The sequence below is a fragment of the Pristiophorus japonicus genome, chromosome 4, assembly GCF_044704955.1.
Source record: "Pristiophorus japonicus isolate sPriJap1 chromosome 4, sPriJap1.hap1, whole genome shotgun sequence".
Taxonomy (NCBI): Eukaryota; Metazoa; Chordata; class Chondrichthyes; family Pristiophoridae; genus Pristiophorus; species Pristiophorus japonicus.
In genome coordinates, this window is record NC_091980.1 from 111,886,274 (window position 1) to 111,908,939 (window position 22,666).

Genomic DNA, 22,666 nt, shown 5'->3' on the forward strand with positions numbered 1-22,666 from the left:
GCAGCGAGGTCATGGCCCAGGAGTGGCACAGCGAGGACCAGCAGCGGGGTCATGACCCAGGAGAAGCACAGCGAGGACCAGCAGCGGGGTCATGGCCCAGGAGGGTCACAGCATGAACCAGCAGCGGGGTCATGGCCCAGGAGCAGCACAGCGAGGACCAGCAGCGGGGTCATGGCCCAGGAGCGGCACAGCATGGAGCAGCAGCGGGGTCATGGCCCAGGAGCAGCACAGCATGAACCAGCAGCGGGGTCATGGCCCAGGAGGGGCACAGCATGAACCAGCAGCGGGGTCATGGCCCAGGAGCAGCACTGCATGGAGCAGCAGCGGGGTCATGGCCCAGGAGCAGCACAGCATGGACCAGCAGCAGGGTCATGGCCCAGGAGCGGCACAGCATGGACCAGCAGCGGGGTCATGGCCCAGGAGCAGCATAGCATGGACCAGCAGCGGCGTCATGGCCCAGGAGCAGCACAGCATGGACCAGCAGCGGGGTCATGGCCCAGGAGCAGCACAGCATGGACCAGCAGCCGGGTCATGGCCCAGTAGCAGCACAGCATGGACCAGCAGCGGGGTCATGGCCCAGGAGCAGCATAGCATGGACCAGCAGCGGCGTCATGGCCCAGGAGCAGCACAGCATGGACCAGCAGCGGAGTCATGGCCCAGGAGTGGCACAGCGAGGACCAGCAGCTGGGTCATGGCGCAGGAGTGGCACAGCGAGGACCAGCAGTGGGGTCATGGCCCAGGAGTGGCACAGCATGGACCAGCAGTGGGGTCGTGGCGCAGGAGTGGCACAGCATGGACCAGCAGCGGGGTCATGGCCCAGGTGCAGCTCAGCATGGACCAGCAGCGTGGTCATGGCCCAGGAGCAGCACAGCATGGACCAGCAGCGGGGTCATGGCCCAGGAGCGGCACAGCATGGACCAGCAGCGGGGTCATGGTCCAGGAGCGGCACAGCATGGAGCAGCAGCGGGGTCATGGCCCAGGAGCAGCACAGCATGAACCAGCAGCGGGGTCATGGCCCAGGAGGGGCACAGCATGAACCAGCAGCGGGGTCATGGCCCAGGAGCAGCACTGCATGGAGCAGCAGCGGGGTCATGGCCCAGGAGCAGCACAGCATGGACCAGCAGCGGGGTCATGGCCCAGGAGCGGCACAGCATGGACCAGCAGCGGGGTCATGGCCCAGGAGCAGCATAGCATGGACCAGCAGCGGCGTCATGGCCCAGGAGCAGCACAGCATGGACCAGCAGCGGAGTCATGGCCCAGGAGCGGCACAGCGAGGACCAGCAGCTGGGTCATGGCGCAGGAGTGGCACAGCGAGGACCAGCAGTGGGGTCATGGCCCAGGAGTGGCACAGCATGGACCAGCAGTGGGGTCGTGGCGCAGGAGTGGCACAGCATGGACCAGCAGCGGGGTCATGGCCCAGGTGCAGCTCAGCATGGACCAGCAGCGTGGTCATGGCCCAGGAGCAGCACAGCATGGACCAGCAGCGGGGTCATGGCCCAGGAGCGGCACAGCATGGACCAGCAGCGGGGTCATGGTCCAGGAGCGGCACAGCATGGAGTAGCAGCGGGGTCATGGCCCAGGAGCAGCACAGCATGAACCAGCAGCGGGGTCATGGCCCAGGAGGGGCACAGCATGAACCAGCAGCGGGGTCATGGCCCAGGAGCAGCACTGCATGGAGCAGCAGCGGGGTCATGGCCCAGGAGCAGCACAGCATGGACCAGCAGCGGGGTCATGGCCCAGGAGCGGCACAGCATGGACCAGCAGCGGGGTCATGGCCCAGGAGCAGCATAGCATGGACCAGCAGCGGCGTCATGGCCCAGGAGCAGCACAGCATGGACCAGCAGCGGGGTCATGGCCCAGGAGCAGCACAGCATGGACCAGCAGCCGGGTCATGGCCCAGTAGCAGCACAGCATGGACCAGCAGCGGGGTCATGGCCCAGGAGAGGCACATCATGGACCAGCAGCGGGGTCATGGCCCAGGTGCCGCACAGAATGGACCAGCAGCGGGGTCATGGACGAGGAGTGGCACAGCATGGACCAGCAGCGGGTTCATGGCCCAGGAGTGGCACATCATGGACCAGCAGCGCGATCATGGCCCAGGAGAGGCACAGCATGGACCAGCAGGGGGGTCATGGCCCAGGAGCTGCACAGCATGGACCACCAGCGGTGTCATGGCCCAGGAGCAGCACAGCATGGACCAGCAGCGGGGTCTTGGCCCAGGAGCGGCACAGCATGGACCAGCAGTGGGGTCATGGCCCAGGAGTGGCACAGCATGGACCAGCAGCGGGGTCATGGCCCAGGAGCTGCACAGCATGGACCAGCAGCGGGGTCATGGCCCAGGAGCAGCACAGCATGGACCAGCAGCGGGGTCATGGTCCAGCAGCAGCACAGCATGGACCAGCAGCGAGGTCATGGCCCAGGAGTGGCACAGCGAGGACCAGCAGCGGGGTCATGACCCAGGAGCAGCACAGCGAGGACCAGCAGCGGGGTCATGGCCCAGGAGGGGCACAGCATGAACCAGCAGCGGGGTCATGGCCCAGGAGCAGCACAGCGAGGACCAGCAGTGGGGTCATGGCCCAGGAGCGGCACAGCATGGAGCAGCAGCGGGGTCATGGCCCAGGAGCAGCACAGCATGAACCAGCAGCGGGGTCATGGCCCAGGAGGGGCACAGCATGAACCAGCAGCGGGGTCATGGCCCAGGAGCAGCACTGCATGGAGCAGCAGCGGGGTCATGGCCCAGGAGCAGCACAGCATGGACCAGCAGCGGGGTCATGGCCCAGGAGCGGCACAGCATGGACCAGCAGCGGGGTCATGGCCCAGGAGCAGCATAGCATGGACCAGCAGCGGCGTCATGGCCCAGGAGCAGCACAGCATGGACCAGCAGCCGGGTCATGGCCCAGTAGCAGCACAGCATGGACCAGCAGCGGGGTCATGGCCCAGGAGCAGCATAGCATGGACCAGCAGCGGCGTCATGGCCCAGGAGCAGCACAGCATGGACCAGCAGCGGAGTCATGGCCCAGGAGTGGCACAGCGAGGACCAGCAGCTGGGTCATGGCGCAGGAGTGGCACAGCGAGGACCAGCAGTGGGGTCATGGCGCAGGAGTGGCACAGCATGGACCAGCAGTGGGGTCGTGGCGCAGGAGTGGCACAGCATGGACCAGCAGCGGGGTCATGGCCCAGGTGCAGCTCAGCATGGACCAGCAGCGTGGTCATGGCCCAGGAGCAGCACAGCATGGACCAGCAGCGGGGTCATGGCCCAGGAGCGGCACAGCATGGACCAGCAGCGGGGTCATGGCCCAGGAGCAGCACAGCGAGGACCAGCAGTGGGGTCATGGTCCAGGAGCTGCACAGCGAGGACCAGCAGCGGGGTCATGGCCCAGGAGCAGCACAGCATGGAGCAGCAGCGGGGTCATGGCCCAGGAGCAGCACAGCATGGGCCAGCAGCGGGATCATGGCCCAGGAGCAGCACAGCATGGACCACCAGCGGGGTCATGGGCCAGGAGTGGCACAGCATGGACCAGCAGCGGGGTCATGGTCCAGCAGCAGCACAGCATGGACCAGCAGCGAGGTCATGGCCCAGGAGTGGCACAGCGAGGACCAGCAGCAGGGTCATGACCCAGGAGCAGCACAGCGAGGACCAGCAGCGGGGTCATGGCCCAGGAGGGTCACAGCATGAACCAGCAGCGGGGTCATGGCCCAGGAGCAGCACAGCGAGGACCAGCAGCGGGGTCATGGCCCAGGAGCGGCACAGCATGGAGCAGCAGCGGGGTCATGGCCCAGGAGCAGCACAGCATGAACCAGCAGCGGGGTCATGGCCCAGGAGGGGCACAGCATGAACCAGCAGCGGGGTCATGGCCCAGGAGCAGCACTGCATGGAGCAGCAGCGGGGTCATGGCCCAGGAGCAGCACAGCATGGACCAGCAGCAGGGTCATGGCCCAGGAGCGGCACAGCATGGACCAGCAGCGGGGTCATGGCCCAGGAGCAGCATAGCATGGACCAGCAGCGGCGTCATGGCCCAGGAGCAGCACAGCATGGACCAGCAGCGGGGTCATGGCCCAGGAGCAGCACAGCATGGACCAGCAGCCGGGTCATGGCCCAGTAGCAGCACAGCATGGACCAGCAGCGGGGTCATGGCCCAGGAGCAGCATAGCATGGACCAGCAGCGGCGTCATGGCCCAGGAGCAGCACAGCATGGACCAGCAGCGGAGTCATGGCCCAGGAGTGGCACAGCGAGGACCAGCAGCTGGGTCATGGCGCAGGAGTGGCACAGCGAGGACCAGCAGTGGGGTCATGGCCCAGGAGTGGCACAGCATGGACCAGCAGTGGGGTCGTGGCGCAGGAGTGGCACAGCATGGACCAGCAGCGGGGTCATGGCCCAGGTGCAGCTCAGCATGGACCAGCAGCGTGGTCATGGCCCAGGAGCAGCACAGCATGGACCAGCAGCGGGGTCATGGCCCAGGAGCGGCACAGCATGGACCAGCAGCGGGGTCATGGTCCAGGAGCGGCACAGCATGGAGCAGCAGCGGGGTCATGGCCCAGGAGCAGCACAGCATGAACCAGCAGCGGGGTCATGGCCCAGGAGGGGCACAGCATGAACCAGCAGCGGGGTCATGGCCCAGGAGCAGCACTGCATGGAGCAGCAGCGGGGTCATGGCCCAGGAGCAGCACAGCATGGACCAGCAGCGGGGTCATGGCCCAGGAGCGGCACAGCATGGACCAGCAGCGGGGTCATGGCCCAGGAGCAGCATAGCATGGACCAGCAGCGGCGTCATGGCCCAGGAGCAGCACAGCATGGACCAGCAGCCGGGTCATGGCCCAGTAGCAGCACAGCATGGACCAGCAGCGGGGTCATGGCCCAGGAGCAGCATAGCATGGACCAGCAGCGGCGTCATGGCCCAGGAGCAGCACAGCATGGACCAGCAGCGGAGTCATGGCCCAGGAGTGGCACAGCGAGGACCAGCAGCTGGGTCATGGCGCAGGAGTGGCACAGCGAGGACCAGCAGTGGGGTCATGGCGCAGGAGTGGCACAGCATGGACCAGCAGTGGGGTCGTGGCGCAGGAGTGGCACAGCATGGACCAGCAGCGGGGTCATGGCCCAGGTGCAGCTCAGCATGGACCAGCAGCGTGGTCATGGCCCAGGAGCAGCACAGCATGGACCAGCAGCGGGGTCATGGCCCAGGAGCGGCACAGCATGGACCAGCAGCGGGGTCATGGCCCAGGAGCAGCACAGCGAGGACCAGCAGTGGGGTCATGGTCCAGGAGCTGCACAGCGAGGACCAGCAGCGGGGTCATGGCCCAGGAGCAGCACAGCATGGAGCAGCAGCGGGGTCATGGCCCAGGAGCAGCACAGCATGGGCCAGCAGCGGGATCATGGCCCAGGAGCAGCACAGCATGGACCACCAGCGGGGTCATGGGCCAGGAGTGGCACAGCATGGACCAGCAGCGGGGTCATGGTCCAGCAGCAGCACAGCATGGACCAGCAGCGAGGTCATGGCCCAGGAGTGGCACAGCGAGGACCAGCAGCGGGGTCATGACCCAGGAGCAGCACAGCGAGGACCAGCAGCGGGGTCATGGCCCAGGAGGGTCACAGCATGAACCAGCAGCGGGGTCATGGCCCAGGAGCAGCACAGCGAGGACCAGCAGCGGGGTCATGGCCCAGGAGCGGCACAGCATGGAGCAGCAGCGGGGTCATGGCCCAGGAGCAGCACAGCATGAACCAGCAGCGGGGTCATGGCCCAGGAGGGGCACAGCATGAACCAGCAGCGGGGTCATGGCCCAGGAGCAGCACTGCATGGAGCAGCAGCGGGGTCATGGCCCAGGAGCAGCACAGCATGGACCAGCAGCAGGGTCATGGCCCAGGAGCGGCACAGCATGGACCAGCAGCGGGGTCATGGCCCAGGAGCAGCATAGCATGGACCAGCAGCGGCGTCATGGCCCAGGAGCAGCACAGCATGGACCAGCAGCGGGGTCATGGCCCAGGAGCAGCACAGCATGGACCAGCAGCCGGGTCATGGCCCAGTAGCAGCACAGCATGGACCAGCAGCGGGGTCATGGCCCAGGAGCAGCATAGCATGGACCAGCAGCGGCGTCATGGCCCAGGAGCAGCACAGCATGGACCAGCAGCGGAGTCATGGCCCAGGAGTGGCACAGCGAGGACCAGCAGCTGGGTCATGGCGCAGGAGTGGCACAGCGAGGACCAGCAGTGGGGTCATGGCCCAGGAGTGGCACAGCATGGACCAGCAGTGGGGTCGTGGCGCAGGAGTGGCACAGCATGGACCAGCAGCGGGGTCATGGCCCAGGTGCAGCTCAGCATGGACCAGCAGCGTGGTCATGGCCCAGGAGCAGCACAGCATGGACCAGCAGCGGGGTCATGGCCCAGGAGCGGCACAGCATGGACCAGCAGCGGGGTCATGGTCCAGGAGCGGCACAGCATGGAGCAGCAGCGGGGTCATGGCCCAGGAGCAGCACAGCATGAACCAGCAGCGGGGTCATGGCCCAGGAGGGGCACAGCATGAACCAGCAGCGGGGTCATGGCCCAGGAGCAGCACTGCATGGAGCAGCAGCGGGGTCATGGCCCAGGAGCAGCACAGCATGGACCAGCAGCGGGGTCATGGCCCAGGAGCGGCACAGCATGGACCAGCAGCGGGGTCATGGCCCAGGAGCAGCATAGCATGGACCAGCAGCGGCGTCATGGCCCAGGAGCAGCACAGCATGGACCAGCAGCGGAGTCATGGCCCAGGAGCGGCACAGCGAGGACCAGCAGCTGGGTCATGGCGCAGGAGTGGCACAGCGAGGACCAGCAGTGGGGTCATGGCCCAGGAGTGGCACAGCATGGACCAGCAGTGGGGTCGTGGCGCAGGAGTGGCACAGCATGGACCAGCAGCGGGGTCATGGCCCAGGTGCAGCTCAGCATGGACCAGCAGCGTGGTCATGGCCCAGGAGCAGCACAGCATGGACCAGCAGCGGGGTCATGGCCCAGGAGCGGCACAGCATGGACCAGCAGCGGGGTCATGGTCCAGGAGCGGCACAGCATGGAGTAGCAGCGGGGTCATGGCCCAGGAGCAGCACAGCATGAACCAGCAGCGGGGTCATGGCCCAGGAGGGGCACAGCATGAACCAGCAGCGGGGTCATGGCCCAGGAGCAGCACTGCATGGAGCAGCAGCGGGGTCATGGCCCAGGAGCAGCACAGCATGGACCAGCAGCGGGGTCATGGCCCAGGAGCGGCACAGCATGGACCAGCAGCGGGGTCATGGCCCAGGAGCAGCATAGCATGGACCAGCAGCGGCGTCATGGCCCAGGAGCAGCACAGCATGGACCAGCAGCGGGGTCATGGCCCAGGAGCAGCACAGCATGGACCAGCAGCCGGGTCATGGCCCAGTAGCAGCACAGCATGGACCAGCAGCGGGGTCATGGCCCAGGAGAGGCACATCATGGACCAGCAGCGGGGTCATGGCCCAGGTGCCGCACAGAATGGACCAGCAGCGGGGTCATGGACGAGGAGTGGCACAGCATGGACCAGCAGCGGGTTCATGGCCCAGGAGTGGCACATCATGGACCAGCAGCGCGATCATGGCCCAGGAGAGGCACAGCATGGACCAGCAGGGGGGTCATGGCCCAGGAGCTGCACAGCATGGACCACCAGCGGTGTCATGGCCCAGGAGCAGCACAGCATGGACCAGCAGCGGGGTCTTGGCCCAGGAGCGGCACAGCATGGACCAGCAGTGGGGTCATGGCCCAGGAGTGGCACAGCATGGACCAGCAGCGGGGTCATGGCCCAGGAGCTGCACAGCATGGACCAGCAGCGGGGTCATGGCCCAGGAGCAGCACAGCATGGACCAGCAGCGGGGTCATGGTCCAGCAGCAGCACAGCATGGACCAGCAGCGAGGTCATGTCCCAGGAGTGGCACAGCGAGGACCAGCAGCGGGGTCATGACCCAGGAGCAGCACAGCGAGGACCAGCAGCGGGGTCATGGCCCAGGAGGGGCACAGCATGAACCAGCAGCGGGGTCATGGCCCAGGAGCAGCACAGCGAGGACCAGCAGCGGGGTCATGGCCCAGGAGCGGCACAGCATGGAGCAGCAGCGGGGTCATGGCCCAGGAGCAGCACAGCATGAACCAGCAGCGGGGTCATGGCCCAGGAGGGGCACAGCATGAACCAGCAGCGGGGTCATGGCCCAGGAGCAGCACTGCATGGAGCAGCAGCGGGGTCATGGCCCAGGAGCAGCACAGCATGGACCAGCAGCGGGGTCATGGCCCAGGAGCGGCACAGCATGGACCAGCAGCGGGGTCATGGCCCAGGAGCAGCATAGCATGGACCAGCAGCGGCGTCATGGCCCAGGAGCAGCACAGCATGGACCAGCAGCCGGGTCATGGCCCAGTAGCAGCACAGCATGGACCAGCAGCGGGGTCATGGCCCAGGAGCAGCATAGCATGGACCAGCAGCGGCGTCATGGCCCAGGAGCAGCACAGCATGGACCAGCAGCGGAGTCATGGCCCAGGAGTGGCACAGCGAGGACCAGCAGCTGGGTCATGGCGCAGGAGTGGCACAGCGAGGACCAGCAGTGGGGTCATGGCGCAGGAGTGGCACAGCATGGACCAGCAGTGGGGTCGTGGCGCAGGAGTGGCACAGCATGGACCAGCAGCGGGGTCATGGCCCAGGTGCAGCTCAGCATGGACCAGCAGCGTGGTCATGGCCCAGGAGCAGCACAGCATGGACCAGCAGCGGGGTCATGGCCCAGGAGCGGCACAGCATGGACCAGCAGCGGGGTCATGGCCCAGGAGCAGCACAGCGAGGACCAGCAGTGGGGTCATGGTCCAGGAGCTGCACAGCGAGGACCAGCAGCGGGGTCATGGCCCAGGAGCAGCACAGCGAGGACCAGCAGCGGGGTCATGGCCCAGGAGCAGCACAGCGAGGACCAGCAGCGGGGTCATGGCCCAGGAGCGGCACAGCATGGACCAGCAGCGGGGTCATGGCCCAGGAGCGGCACAGCATGGAGCAGCAGCGCGGTCATGGTCCAGGAGCAGCACAGCATGAACCAGCAGCGGGGTCATGGCCCAGGAGTGGCACAGCATGAACCAGCAGCGGGGTCATGGCCCAGGAGCAGCACAGCATGGAGCAGCAGCGGGGTGATGGCTCAGGAGCAGCACAGCATGAACCAGCAGTGGGGTCATGGCCCAGGAGCAGCACAGCATGGACCAGCAGCGGGGTCATGGCCCAGGAGCAGCACAGCATGGACCAGCAGCGGGGTCATGGCCCAGGAGTGGCACAGCATGGACCAGCAGCGGGGTCATGGCCCAGGAGCAGCACAGCATGGACCAACAGCGGGGTCATGGCCCAGGAGCGGCACAGCATGGACCAGCAGCGGGGTCATGGCCCAGGAGCGGCACAGCATGGAGCAGCAGCGCGGTCATGGTCCAGGAGCAGCACAGCATGAACCAGCAGCGGGGTCATGGCCCAGGAGCGGCACAGCATGAACCAGCAGCGGGGTCATGGCCCAGGAGCAGCACAGCATGGAGCAGCAGCGGGGTCATGGCTCAGGAGCGGCACAGCATGAACCAGCAGTGGGGTCATGGCCCAGGAGCAGCACAGCGAGGACCAGCAGCGGGGTCATGGCCCAGGAGCAGCTCAGCGAGGCACAGCAGCGGGGTCATGGCCCAGGAGCTGCACAGCATGGACCAGCAGCGGGGTCATGGCGCAGGAGTGGCACAGCGAGGACCAGCAGTGGGGTCATGGCCCAGGAGTGGCACAGCATGGACCAGCAGTGGGGTCGTGGCCCGGGAGTGGCACAGCATGGACCAGCAGCGGGGTCATGGCCCGGGAGTGGCACAGCATGGACCAGCAGCGGGGTCATGGCCCAGGAGTAGCACAGCATGGACCAGCAACGGGGTCATGGCCCAGGAGCAGCACAGCATGGACCAGCAGCGGGGGCATGGCCCAGGAGCAGCACAGCATGGAGCAGCAGCGGGGTCATGGCCCAGGAGCAGCACAGCATGGACCAGCAGCAGGGTCATGGCCCAGTAGCAGCACAGCATGGACCAGCAGCGGGGTCATGGCCCAGGAGAGGCACAGCATGGACCAGCAGCGGGGTCATGGCCCAGGAGCGGCACAGCATGGACCAGCAGCGGGGTCATGGCCCAGGAGCGGCACAGCATGGACCAGCAGCGGGGTCATGGCCCAGGAGCAGCACAGCATGGACCAGCAGCGGGGTCATGGCGCAGGAGTGGCACAGCGAGGACCAGCAGTGGGGTTGTGGCCCAGGAGTGGCACAGCATGGACCAGCAGTGGGGTCGTGGCCCGGGAGTGGCACAGCATGGACCAGCAGCGGGGTCATGGCCCGGGAGTGGCACAGCATGGACCAGCAGCGGGGTCATGGCCCAGGAGTAGCACAGCATGGACCAGCAGCGGGGTCATGGCCCAGGAGCAGCACAGCATGGACCAGCAGCGGGGTCATGGCCCAGGAGCAGCACAGCATGGAGCAGCAGCGGGGTCATGGCCCAGGAGCAGCACAGCATGGACCAGCAGCGGGGTCATGGCCCAGGAGCAGCACAGCATGGACCAGCAGCGGGGTCATGGCCCAGGAGAGGCACATCATGGACCAGCAGCGGGGTCATGGCCGAGGAGCGGCACAGCATGGACCAGCAGCGGGTTCATGGCCCAGGAGTGGCACCTCATGGACCAGCAGCGGGGTCATGGCCCAGGAGAGGCACAGCATGGACCAGCAGTGGGGTCATGGCCCAGGAGCTGCACAGCATGGGCCAGCAGCGGGGTCATGGCCCAGGAGCAGCACCGCATGGACCAGCAGCGGGGTCATGGCCTAGGAGCAGCACAGCATGGACCAGCAGCGGGGTCATGGCCCAGGAGCGGCACAGCGAGGACCAGCAGCGGGGTCATGGCCCAGGAGCGGCACAGCGAGGACCAGCAGCGGGGTCATGGCCCAGGAGTGGCACAGCATGGACCAGCAGTGGGGTCATGGCCCAGGAGCGGCACAGCATGGACCAGCAGCGGGGTCATGGCCCAGGAGCGGCACAGCGAGGACCAGCAGCGGGGTCATGGCCCAGGAGTGGCACAGCATGGACCAGCAGTGGGGTCATGGCCCAGGAGCGGCACAGCATGGACCAGCAGCGGGTTCATGGCCCAGGAGCAGCACAGCATGGGCCAGCAGCGGGATCATGGCCCAGGAGCAGCACAGCATGGACCACCAGCGGGGTCATGGGCCAGGAGCGGCACAGCATGGACCAGCAGCGGGGTCATGGCCCAGCAGCAGCACAGCATGGACCAGCAGCGAGGTCATGGCCCAGGAGTGGCACAGCGAGGACCAGCAGCGGGGTCATGACCCAGGAGCAGCACAGCGAGGACCAGCAGCGGGGTCATGGCCCAGGAGCAGCACAGCATGGACCAGCAGCGGGGTCATGGCACAGGAGCGGCACAGCATGGACCAGCAGCGGGGTCATGGCCCAGGAGCGGCACAGCATGGACCAGCAGCGGGGTCATGGCCCAGGATCGGCACAGCATGGACCAGCAGCGTGGTCATGGCCCAGGAGCGGCACAGCATGGACGAGCAGCGGGATCATGGCCCAGGAGCAGCACAGCATGGACCAGCAGCGGGGTCATGGCCCAGTAGCAGCACAGCATGGACCAGCAGCGGGGTCATGGCCCAGGAGAGGCACATCATGGACCAGCAGCGGGGTCATGGCCCAGGAGCAGCACAGAATGGACCAGCAGCGGGGTCATGGCCGAGGAGCGGCACAGCATGGACCAGCAGCGGGTTCATGGCCCAGGAGTGGCACATCATGGACCAGCAGCGGGGGCATGGCCCAGGAGAGGCACAGCATGGACCAGTAGTGGGGTCATGGCCCAGGAGCTGCACAGCATGGGCCACCAGCGGGGTCATGGCCCAGGAGCAGCACCGCATGGACCAGCAGCGGGGTCATGGCCTAGGAGCAGCACAGCATGGACCAGCAGCGGGGTCATGGCCCAGGAGCGGCACAGCGAGGACCAGCAGCGGGGTCATGGCCCAGGAGCGGCACAGCGAGGACCAGCAGCGGGGTCATGGCCCAGTAGTGGCACAGCATGGACCAGCAGTGGGGTCATGGCCCAGGAGCGGCACAGCATGGACCAGCAGCGGGGTCATGACCCAGGAGCAGCACAGCGAGGACCAGCAGCGGGGTCATGGCCCAGGAGGGTCACAGCATGAACCAGCAGCGGGGTCATGGCCCAGGAGCAGCACAGCGAGGACCAGCAGCGGGGTCATGGCCCAGGAGCGGCACAGCATGGAGCAGCAGCGGGGTCATGGCCCAGGAGCAGCACAGCATGAACCAGCAGCGGGGTCATGGCCCAGGAGGGGCACAGCATGAACCAGCAGCGGGGTCATGGCCCAGGAGCAGCACTGCATGGAGCAGCAGCGGGGTCATGGCCCAGGAGCAGCACAGCATGGACCAGCAGCAGGGTCATGGCCCAGGAGCGGCACAGCATGGACCAGCAGCGGGGTCATGGCCCAGGAGCAGCAAAGCATGGACCAGCAGCGGCGTCATGGCCCAGGAGCAGCACAGCATGGACCAGCAGCGGGGTCATGGCCCAGGAGCAGCACAGCATGGACCAGCAGCCGGGTCATGGCCCAGTAGCAGCACAGCATGGACCAGCAGCGGGGTCATGGCCCAGGAGCAGCATAGCATGGACCAGCAGCGGCGTCATGGCCCAGGAGCAGCACAGCATGGACCAGCAGCGGAGTCATGGCCCAGGAGTGGCACAGCGAGGACCAGCAGCTGGGTCATGGCGCAGGAGTGGCACAGCGAGGACCAGCAGTGGGGTCATGGCCCAGGAGTGGCTCAGCATGGACCAGCAGTGGGGTCGTGGCGCAGGAGTGGCACAGCATGGACCAGCAGCGGGGTCATGGCCCAGGTGCAGCTCAGCATGGACCAGCAGCGTGGTCATGGCCCAGGAGCAGCACAGCATGGACCAGCAGCGGGGTCATGGCCCAGGAGCGGCACAGCATGGACCAGCAGCGGGGTCATGGTCCAGGAGCGGCACAGCATGGAGCAGCAGCGGGGTCATGGCCCAGGAGCAGCACAGCATGAACCAGCAGCGGGGTCATGGCCCAGGAGGGGCACAGCATGAACCAGCAGCGGGGTCATGGCCCAGGAGCAGCACTGCATGGAGCAGCAGCGGGGTCATGGCCCAGGAGCAGCACAGCATGGACCAGCAGCGGGGTCATGGCCCAGGAGCGGCACAGCATGGACCAGCAGCGGGGTCATGGCCCAGGAGCAGCATAGCATGGACCAGCAGCGGCGTCATGGCCCAGGAGCAGCACAGCATGGACCAGCAGCGGAGTCATGGCCCAGGAGCGGCACAGCGAGGACCAGCAGCTGGGTCATGGCGCAGGAGTGGCACAGCGAGGACCAGCAGTGGGGTCATGGCCCAGGAGTGGCACAGCATGGACCAGCAGTGGGGTCGTGGCGCAGGAGTGGCACAGCATGGACCAGCAGCGGGGTCATGGCCCAGGTGCAGCTCAGCATGGACCAGCAGCGTGGTCATGGCCCAGGAGCAGCACAGCATGGACCAGCAGCGGGGTCATGGCCCAGGAGCGGCACAGCATGGACCAGCAGCGGGGTCATGGTCCAGGAGCGGCACAGCATGGAGTAGCAGCGGGGTCATGGCCCAGGAGCAGCACAGCATGAACCAGCAGCGGGGTCATGGCCCAGGAGGGGCACAGCATGAACCAGCAGCGGGGTCATGGCCCAGGAGCAGCACTGCATGGAGCAGCAGCGGGGTCATGGCCCAGGAGCAGCACAGCATGGACCAGCAGCGGGGTCATGGCCCAGGAGCGGCACAGCATGGACCAGCAGCGGGGTCATGGCCCAGGAGCAGCATAGCATGGACCAGCAGCGGCGTCATGGCCCAGGAGCAGCACAGCATGGACCAGCAGCGGGGTCATGGCCCAGGAGCAGCACAGCATGGACCAGCAGCCGGGTCATGGCCCAGTAGCAGCACAGCATGGACCAGCAGCGGGGTCATGGCCCAGGAGAGGCACATCATGGACCAGCAGCGGGGTCATGGCCCAGGTGCCGCACAGAATGGACCAGCAGCGGGGTCATGGACGAGGAGTGGCACAGCATGGACCAGCAGCGGGTTCATGGCCCAGGAGTGGCACATCATGGACCAGCAGCGCGATCATGGCCCAGGAGAGGCACAGCATGGACCAGCAGGGGGGTCATGGCCCAGGAGCTGCACAGCATGGACCACCAGCGGTGTCATGGCCCAGGAGCAGCACAGCATGGACCAGCAGCGGGGTCTTGGCCCAGGAGCGGCACAGCATGGACCAGCAGTGGGGTCATGGCCCAGGAGTGGCACAGCATGGACCAGCAGCGGGGTCATGGCCCAGGAGCGGCACAGCATGGACCAGCAGCGGGGTCATGGCCCAGGAGCAGCACAGCATGGACCAGCAGCGGGGTCATGGTCCAGCAGCAGCACAGCATGGACCAGCAGCGAGGTCATGGCCCAGGAGTGGCACAGCGAGGACCAGCAGCGGGGTCATGACCCAGGAGCAGCACAGCGAGGACCAGCAGCGGGGTCATGGCCCAGGAGGGGCACAGCATGAACCAGCAGCGGGGTCATGGCCCAGGAGCAGCACAGCGAGGACCAGCAGCGGGGTCATGGCCCAGGAGCGGCACAGCATGGAGCAGCAGCGGGGTCATGGCCCAGGAGCAGCACAGCATGAACCAGCAGCGGGGTCATGGCCCAGGAGGGGCACAGCATGAACCAGCAGCGGGGTCATGGCCCAGGAGCAGCACTGCATAGAGCAGCAGCGGGGTCATGGCCCAGGAGCAGCACAGCATGGACCAGCAGCGGGGTCATGGCCCAGGAGCGGCACAGCATGGACCAGCAGCGGGGTCATGGCCCAGGAGCAGCATAGCATGGACCAGCAGCGGCGTCATGGCCCAGGAGCAGCACAGCATGGACCAGCAGCCGGGTCATGGCCCAGTAGCAGCACAGCATGGACCAGCAGCGGGGTCATGGCCCAGGAGCAGCATAGCATGGACCAGCAGCGGCGTCATGGCCCAGGAGCAGCACAGCATGGACCAGCAGCGGAGTCATGGCCCAGGAGTGGCACAGCGAGGACCAGCAGCTGGGTCATGGCGCAGGAGTGGCACAGCGAGGACCAGCAGTGGGGTCATGGCCCAGGAGTGGCACAGCATGGACCAGCAGTGGGGTCGTGGCGCAGGAGTGGCACAGCATGGACCAGCAGCGGGGTCATGGCCCAGGTGCAGCTCAGCATGGACCAGCAGCGTGGTCATGGCCCAGGAGCAGCACAGCATGGACCAGCAGCGGGGTCATGGCCCAGGAGCGGCACAGCATGGACCAGCAGCGGGGTCATGGTCCAGGAGCGGCACAGCATGGAGCAGCAGCGGGGTCATGGCCCAGGAGCAGCACAGCATGAACCAGCAGCGGGGTCATGGCCCAGGAGGGGCACAGCATGAACCAGCAGCGGGGTCATGGCCCAGGAGCAGCACTGCATGGAGCAGCAGCGGGGTCATGGCCCAGGAGCAGCACAGCATGGACCAGCAGCGGGGTCATGGCCCAGGAGCGGCACAGCATGGACCAGCAGCGGGGTCATGGCCCAGGAGCAGCATAGCATGGACCAGCAGCGGCGTCATGGTCCAGGAGCAGCACAGCATGGACCAGCAGCGGCGTCATGGCCCAGGAGCAGCACAGCATGGACCAGCAGCGGGGTCATGGCCCAGGAGCGGCACAGCATGGACCAGCAGCGGGGTCATGGCCCAGGAGCGGCACAGCATGGACCAGCAGCGGGGTCATGGCCCAGGAGCAGCATAGCATGGACCAGCAGCGGGGTCATGGCCCAGGAGCAGCACAGCATGGACCAGCAGCCGGGTCATGGCCCAGTAGCAGCACAGCATGGACCAGCAGCGGGGTCATGGCCCAGGAGCAGCATAGCATGGACCAGCAGCGGCGTCATGGCCCAGGAGCAGCACAGCATGGACCAGCAGCGGAGTCATGGCCCAGGAGTGGCACAGCGAGGACCAGCAGCTGGGTCATGGCGCAGGAGTGGCACAGCGAGGACCAGCAGTGGGGTCATGGCCCAGGAGTGGCACAGCATGGACCAGCAGTGGGGTCGTGGCGCAGGAGTGGCACAGCATGGACCAGCAGCGGGGTCATGGCCCAGGTGCAGCTCAGCATGGACCAGCAGCGTGGTCATGGCCCAGGAGCAGCACAGCATGGACCAGCAGCGGGGTCATGGCCCAGCAGCGGCACAGCATGGACCAGCAGCGGAGTCATGGCCCAGGAGCGGCACAGCGAGGACCAGCAGCTGGGTCATGGCGCAGGAGTGGCACAGCGAGGACCAGCAGTGGGGTCATGGCCCAGGAGTGGCACAGCATGGACCAGCAGTGGGGTCGTGGCGCAGGAGTGGCACAGCATGGACCAGCAGCGGGGTCATGGCCCAGGTGCAGCTCAGCATGGACCAGAAGCGTGGTCATGGCCCAGGAGCAGCACAGCATGGACCAGCAGCGGGGTCATGGCCCAGGAGCGGCACAGCATGGACCAGCAGCGGGGTCATGGTCCAGGAGCGGCACAGCATGGAGTAGCAGCGGGGTCATGGCCCAGGAGCAGCACAGCATGAACCAGCAGCGGGGTCATGGCCCAGGAGGGGCACAGCATGAACCAGCAGCGGGGTCATGGCCCAGGAGCAGCACTGCATGGAGCAGCAGCGGGGTCATGGCCCAGGAGCAGCACAGCATGGACCAGCAGCGGGGTCATGGCCCAGGAGCGGCACAGCATGGACCAGCAGCGGGGTCATGGCCCAGGAGCAGCATAGCATGGACCAGCAGCGGCGTCATGGCCCAGGAGCAGCACAGCATGGACCAGCAGCGGGGTCATGGCCCAGGAGCAGCACAGCATGGACCAGCAGCCGGGTCATGGCCCAGTAGCAGCACAGCATGGACCAGCAGCGGGGTCATGGCCCAGGAGAGGCACATCATGGACCAGCAGCGGGGTCATGGCCCAGGTGCCGCACAGAATGGACCAGCAGCGGGGTCATGGACGAGGAGTGGCACAGCATGGACCAGCAGCGGGGTCATGGCCCAGGAGCAGCACAGCATGGACCAACAGCGGGGTCATGGCCCAGGAGCGGCACAGCATGGACCAGCAGCGGGGTCATGGCCCAGGAGCGGCACAGCATGGAGCAGCAGCGCGGTCATGGTACAGGAGCAGCACAGCATGAACCAGCAGCGGGGTCATGGCCCAGGAGCGGCACAGCATGAACCAGCAGCGGGGTCATGGCCCAGGAGCAGCACAGCATGGACCAGCAGTGGGGTCATGGCCCAGGAGTGGCACAGCATGGACCAGCAGCGGGGTCATGGCCCAGGAGCGGCACAGCATGGACCAGCAGCGGGGTCATGGCCCAGGAGCGGCACAGCATGGACCAGCAGCGGGGTCATGGCCCAGGAGCGGCACAGCATGGAGCAGCAGCGCGGTCATGGTACAGGAGCAGCACAGCATGAACCAGCAGCGGGGTCATGGCCCAGGAGCGGCACAGCATGAACCAGCAGCGGGGTCATGGCCCAGGAGCAGCACAGCATGGACCAGCAGTGGGGTCATGGCCCAGGAGTGGCACAGCATGGACCAGCAGCGGGGTCATGGCCCAGGAGCGGCACAGCATGGACCAGCAGCGGGGTCATGGCCCAGGAGCAGCACAGCATGGACCAGCAGCGGGGTCATGGCCCAGGAGTGGCACAGCATGGACCAGCAGCGGGGTCATGGCCCAGGAGCAGCACAGCATGGACCAACAGCGGGGTCATGGCCCAGGAGCGGCACAGCATGGACCAGCAGCGGGGTCATGGCCCAGGAGCGGCACAGCATGGAGCAGCAGCGCGGTCATGGTCCAGGAGCAGCACAGCATGAACCAGCAGCGGGGTCATGGCCCAGGAGCGGCACAGCATGAACCAGCAGCGGGGTCATGGCCCAGGAGCAGCACAGCATGGAGCAGCAGCGGGGTCATGGCTCAGGAGCAGCACAGCATGAACCAGCAGTGGGGTCATGGCCCAGGAGCAGCACAGCGAGGACCAGCAGCGGGGTCATGGCCCAGGAGCAGCTCAGCGAGGCACAGCAGCGGGGTCATGGCCCAAGAGCTGCACAGCATGGACCAGCAGCGGGGTCATGGCGCAGGAGTGGCACAGCGAGGACCAGCAGTGGGGTCATGGCCCAGGAGTGGCACAGCATGGACCAGCAGTGGGGTCGTGGCCCGCGAGTGGCACAGCATGGACCAGCAGCGGGGTCATGGCCCGGGAGTGGCACAGCATGGACCAGCAGCGGGGTCATGGCCCAGGAGTAGCACAGCATGGACCAGCAACGGGGTCATGGCCCAGGAGCAGCACAGCATGGACCAGCAGCGGGGTCATGGCCCAGGAGCAGCACAGCATGGATCAGCAGCGGGGTCATGGCCCAGGAGCAGCACAGCATGGACCAGCAGCGGGGTCATGGCCCAGTAGCAGCACAGCATGGACCAGCAGCGGGGTCATGGCCCAGGATAGGCACAGCATGGACCAGCAGCGGGGTCATGGCCCAGGAGCGGCACAGCATGGACCAGCAGCGGGGTCATGGCCCAGGAGCAGGACAGCATGGACCAGCAGCGGGGTCATGGCCCAGGAGTGGCACAGCATGGACCAGCAGTGGGGTCATGGCCCAGGAGCAGCACAGCATGGACCAACAGCGGGGTCATGGCCCAGGAGCGGCACAGCATGGACCAGCAGCGGGGTCATGGCCCAGGAGCAGCACAGCATGGACCAGCAGCGGGGTCATGGCCCAGGAGCGGCACAGCATGGACCAGCAGCGGGGTCATGGCCCAGGAGCAGCATAGCATGGACCAGCAGCGGCGTCATGGCCCAGGAGCAGCACAGCATGGACCAGCAGCGGAGTCATGGCCCAGGAGCGGCACAGCGAGGACCAGCAGCTGGGTCCTGGCGCAGGAGTGGCACAGCGAGGACCAGCAGTGGGGTCATGGCCCAGGAGTGGCACAGCATGGACCAGCAGTGGGGTCGTGGCGCAGGAGTGGCACAGCATGGACCAGCAGCGGGGTCATGGCCCAGGTGCAGCTCAGCATGGACCAGCAGCGTGGTCATGGCCCAGGAGCAGCACAGCATGGACCAGCAGCGGGGTCATGGCCCAGGAGCGGCACAGCATGGACCAGCAGCGGGGTCATGGTCCAGGAGCGGCACAGCATGGAGCAGCAGCGGGGTCATGGCCCAGGAGCAGCACAGCATGAACCAGCAGCGGGGTCATGGCCCAGGAGGGGCACAGCATGAACCAGCAGCGGGGTCATGGCCCAGGAGCAGCACTGCATGGAGCAGCAGCGGGGTCATGGCCCAGGAGCAGCACAGCATGGACCAGCAGCGGGGTCATGGCCCAGGAGCGGCACAGCATGGACCAGCAGCGAGGTCATGGCCCAGGAGCAGCATAGCATGGACCAGCAGCGGCGTCATGGCCCAGGAGCAGCACAGCATGGACCAGCAGCGGGGTCATGGCCCAGGAGCAGCACAGCATGGACCAGCAGCCGGGTCATGGCCCAGTAGCAGCACAGCATGGACCAGCAGCGGGGTCATGGCCCAGGAGAGGCACATCATGGACCAGCAGCGGGGTCATGGCCCAGGAGCCGCACAGAATGGACCAGCAGCGGGGTCATGGACGAGGAGTGGCACAGCATGGACCAGCAGCGGGTTCATGGCCCAGGAGTGGCGCATCATGGACCAGCAGCGCGGTCATGGCCCAGGAGAGGCACAGCATGGACCAGCAGGGGGTTCATGGCCCAGGAGCTGCACAGCATGGACCACCAGCGGTGTCATGGCCCAGGAGCAGCACAGCATGGACCAGCAGCGGGGTCTTGGCCCAGGAGCGGCACAGCATGGACTAGCAGCGGGGTCATGGCCCAGGAGAGGCACAGCATGGAGCAGCAGCGGGGTCATGGCCCAGGAGTGGCACAGCATGGACCAGCAGCGGGGTCATGGCCCAGGAGCAGCACAGCGAGGACCAGCAGTGGGGTCATGGTCCAGGAGCTGCACAGCGAGGACCAGCAGCGGGGTCATGGCCCAGGAGCAGCACAGCGAGGACCAGCAGCGGGGTCATGGCCCAGGAGCAGCACAGCGAGGACCAGCAGCGGGGTCATGGCCCAGGAGCAGCACAGCATGGACCAGCAGTGGGGTCATGGCCCAGGAGTGGCACAGCATGGACCAGCAGCGGGGTCATGGCCCAGGAGCGGCACAGCATGGACCAGCAGCGGGGTCATGGCCCAGGAGCAGCACAGCATGGACCAGCAGCGGGGTCATGGCCCAGGAGTGGCACAGCATGGACCAGCAGCGGGGTCATGGCCCAGGAGCAGCACAGCATGGACCAACAGCGGGGTCATGGCCCAGGAGCGGCACAGCATGGACCAGCAGCGGGGTCATGGCCCAGGAGCGGCACAGCATGGAGCAGCAGCGCGGTCATGGTCCAGGAGCAGCACAGCATGAACCAGCAGCGGGGTCATGGCCCAGGAGCGGCACAGCATGAACCAGCAGCGGGGTCATGGCCCAGGAGCAGCACAGCATGGAGCAGCAGCGGGGTCATGGCTCAGGAACAGCACAGCATGAACCAGCAGTGGGGTCATGGCCCAGGAGCAGCACAGCGAGGACCAGCAGCGGGGTCATGGCCCAGGAGCAGCTCAGCGAGGCACAGCAGCGGGGTCATGGCCCAGGAGCTGCACAGCATGGACCAGCAGCGGGGTCATGGCGCAGGAGTGGCACAGCGAGGACCAGCAGTGGGGTCATGGCCCAGGAGTGGCACAGCATGGACCAGCAGTGGGGTCGTGGCCCGGGAGTGGCACAGCATGGACCAGCAGCGGGGTCATGGCCCGGGAGTGGCACAGCATGGACCAGCAGCGGGGTCATGGCCCAGGAGTAGCACAGCATGGACCAGCAACGGGGTCATGGCCCAGGAGCAGCACAGCATGGACCAGCAGCGGGGTCATGGCCCAGGAGCAGCACAGCATGGAGCAGCAGCGGGGTCATGGCCCAGGAGCAGCACAGCATGGACCAGCAGCGGGGTCATGGCCCAGTAGCAGCACAGCATGGACCAGCAGCGGGGTCATGGCCCAGGAGAGGCACAGCATGGACCAGCAGCGGGGTCATGGCCCAGGAGCGGCACAGCATGGACCAGCAGCGGGGTCATGGCCCAGGAGCAGCACAGCATGGACCAGCAGCGGGGTCATGGCCCAGGAGTGGCACAGCATGGACCAGCAGTGGGGTCATGGCCCAGGAGCAGCACAGCATGGACCAACAGCGGGGTCATGGCCCAGGAGCGGCACAGCATGGACCAGCAGCGGGGTCATGGCCCAGGAGCGGCACAGCATGGAGCAGCAGCGCGGTCATGGTCCAGGAGCAGCACAGCATGAACCAGCAGCGGGGTCATGGCCCAGGAGCGGCACAGCATGAACCAGCAGCGGGGTCATGGCCCAGGAGCAGCACAGCATGGAGCAGCAGCGGGGTGATGGCTCAGGAGCAGCACAGCATGAACCAGCAGTGGGGTCATGGCCCAGGAGCAGCACAGCGAGGACCAGCAGCGGGGTCATGGCCCAGGAGCAGGTCAGCGAGGCACAGCAGCGGGGTCATGGCCCAGGAGCTGCACAGCATGGACCAGCAGCGGGGTCATGGCGCAGGAGTGGCACAGCGAGGACCAGCAGTGGGGTCGTGGCCCAGGAGTGGCACAGCATGGACCAGCAGTGGGGTCGTGGCCCGGGAGTGGCACAGCATGGACCAGCAGCGGGGTCATGGCCCGGGAGTGGCACAGCATGGACCAGCAGCGGGGTCATGGCCCAGGAGTAGCACAGCATGGACCAGCAGCGGGGTCATGGCCCAGGAGCAGCACAGCATGGACCAGCAGCGGGGTCATGGCCCAGGAGCAGCACAGCATGGAGCAGCAGCGGGGTCATGGCCCAGGAGCAGCACAGCATGGACCAGCAGCGGGGTCATGGCCCAGTAGCAGCACAGCATGGACCAGCAGCGGGGTCATGGCCCAGGAGAGGCACATCATGGACCAGCAGCGGGGTCATGGCCGAGGAGCGGCACAGCATGGACCAGCAGCGGGTTCATGGCCCAGGAGCGGCACATCATGGACCAGCAGCGGGGTCATGGCCCAGGAGCAGCACAGCATGGGCCAGCAGCGGGATCATGGCCCAGGAGCAGCACAGCATGGACCACCAGCGGGGTCATGGGCCAGGAGTGGCACAGCATGGACCAGCAGCGGGGTCATGGCCCAGCAGCAGCACAGCATGGACCAGCAGCGAGGTCATGGCCCAGGAGTGGCACAGTGAGGACCAGCAGCGGGGTCATGACCCAGGAGCAGCACAGCGAGGACCAGCAGCGGGGTCATGGCCCAGGAGCAGCACAGCATGGACCAGCAGCGGGGTCATGGCCCAGGAGCGGCACAGCATGGACCAGCAGCGGGGTCATGGCCCAGGAGCGGCACAGCATGGACCAGCAGCGGGGTCATGGCCCAGGATCGGCACAGCATGGACCAGCAGCGTGGTCATGGCCCAGGAGCGGCACAGCATGGACGAGCAGCGGGATCATGGCCCAGGAGCAGCACAGCATGGACCAGCAGCGGGGTCATGGCCCAGTAGCAG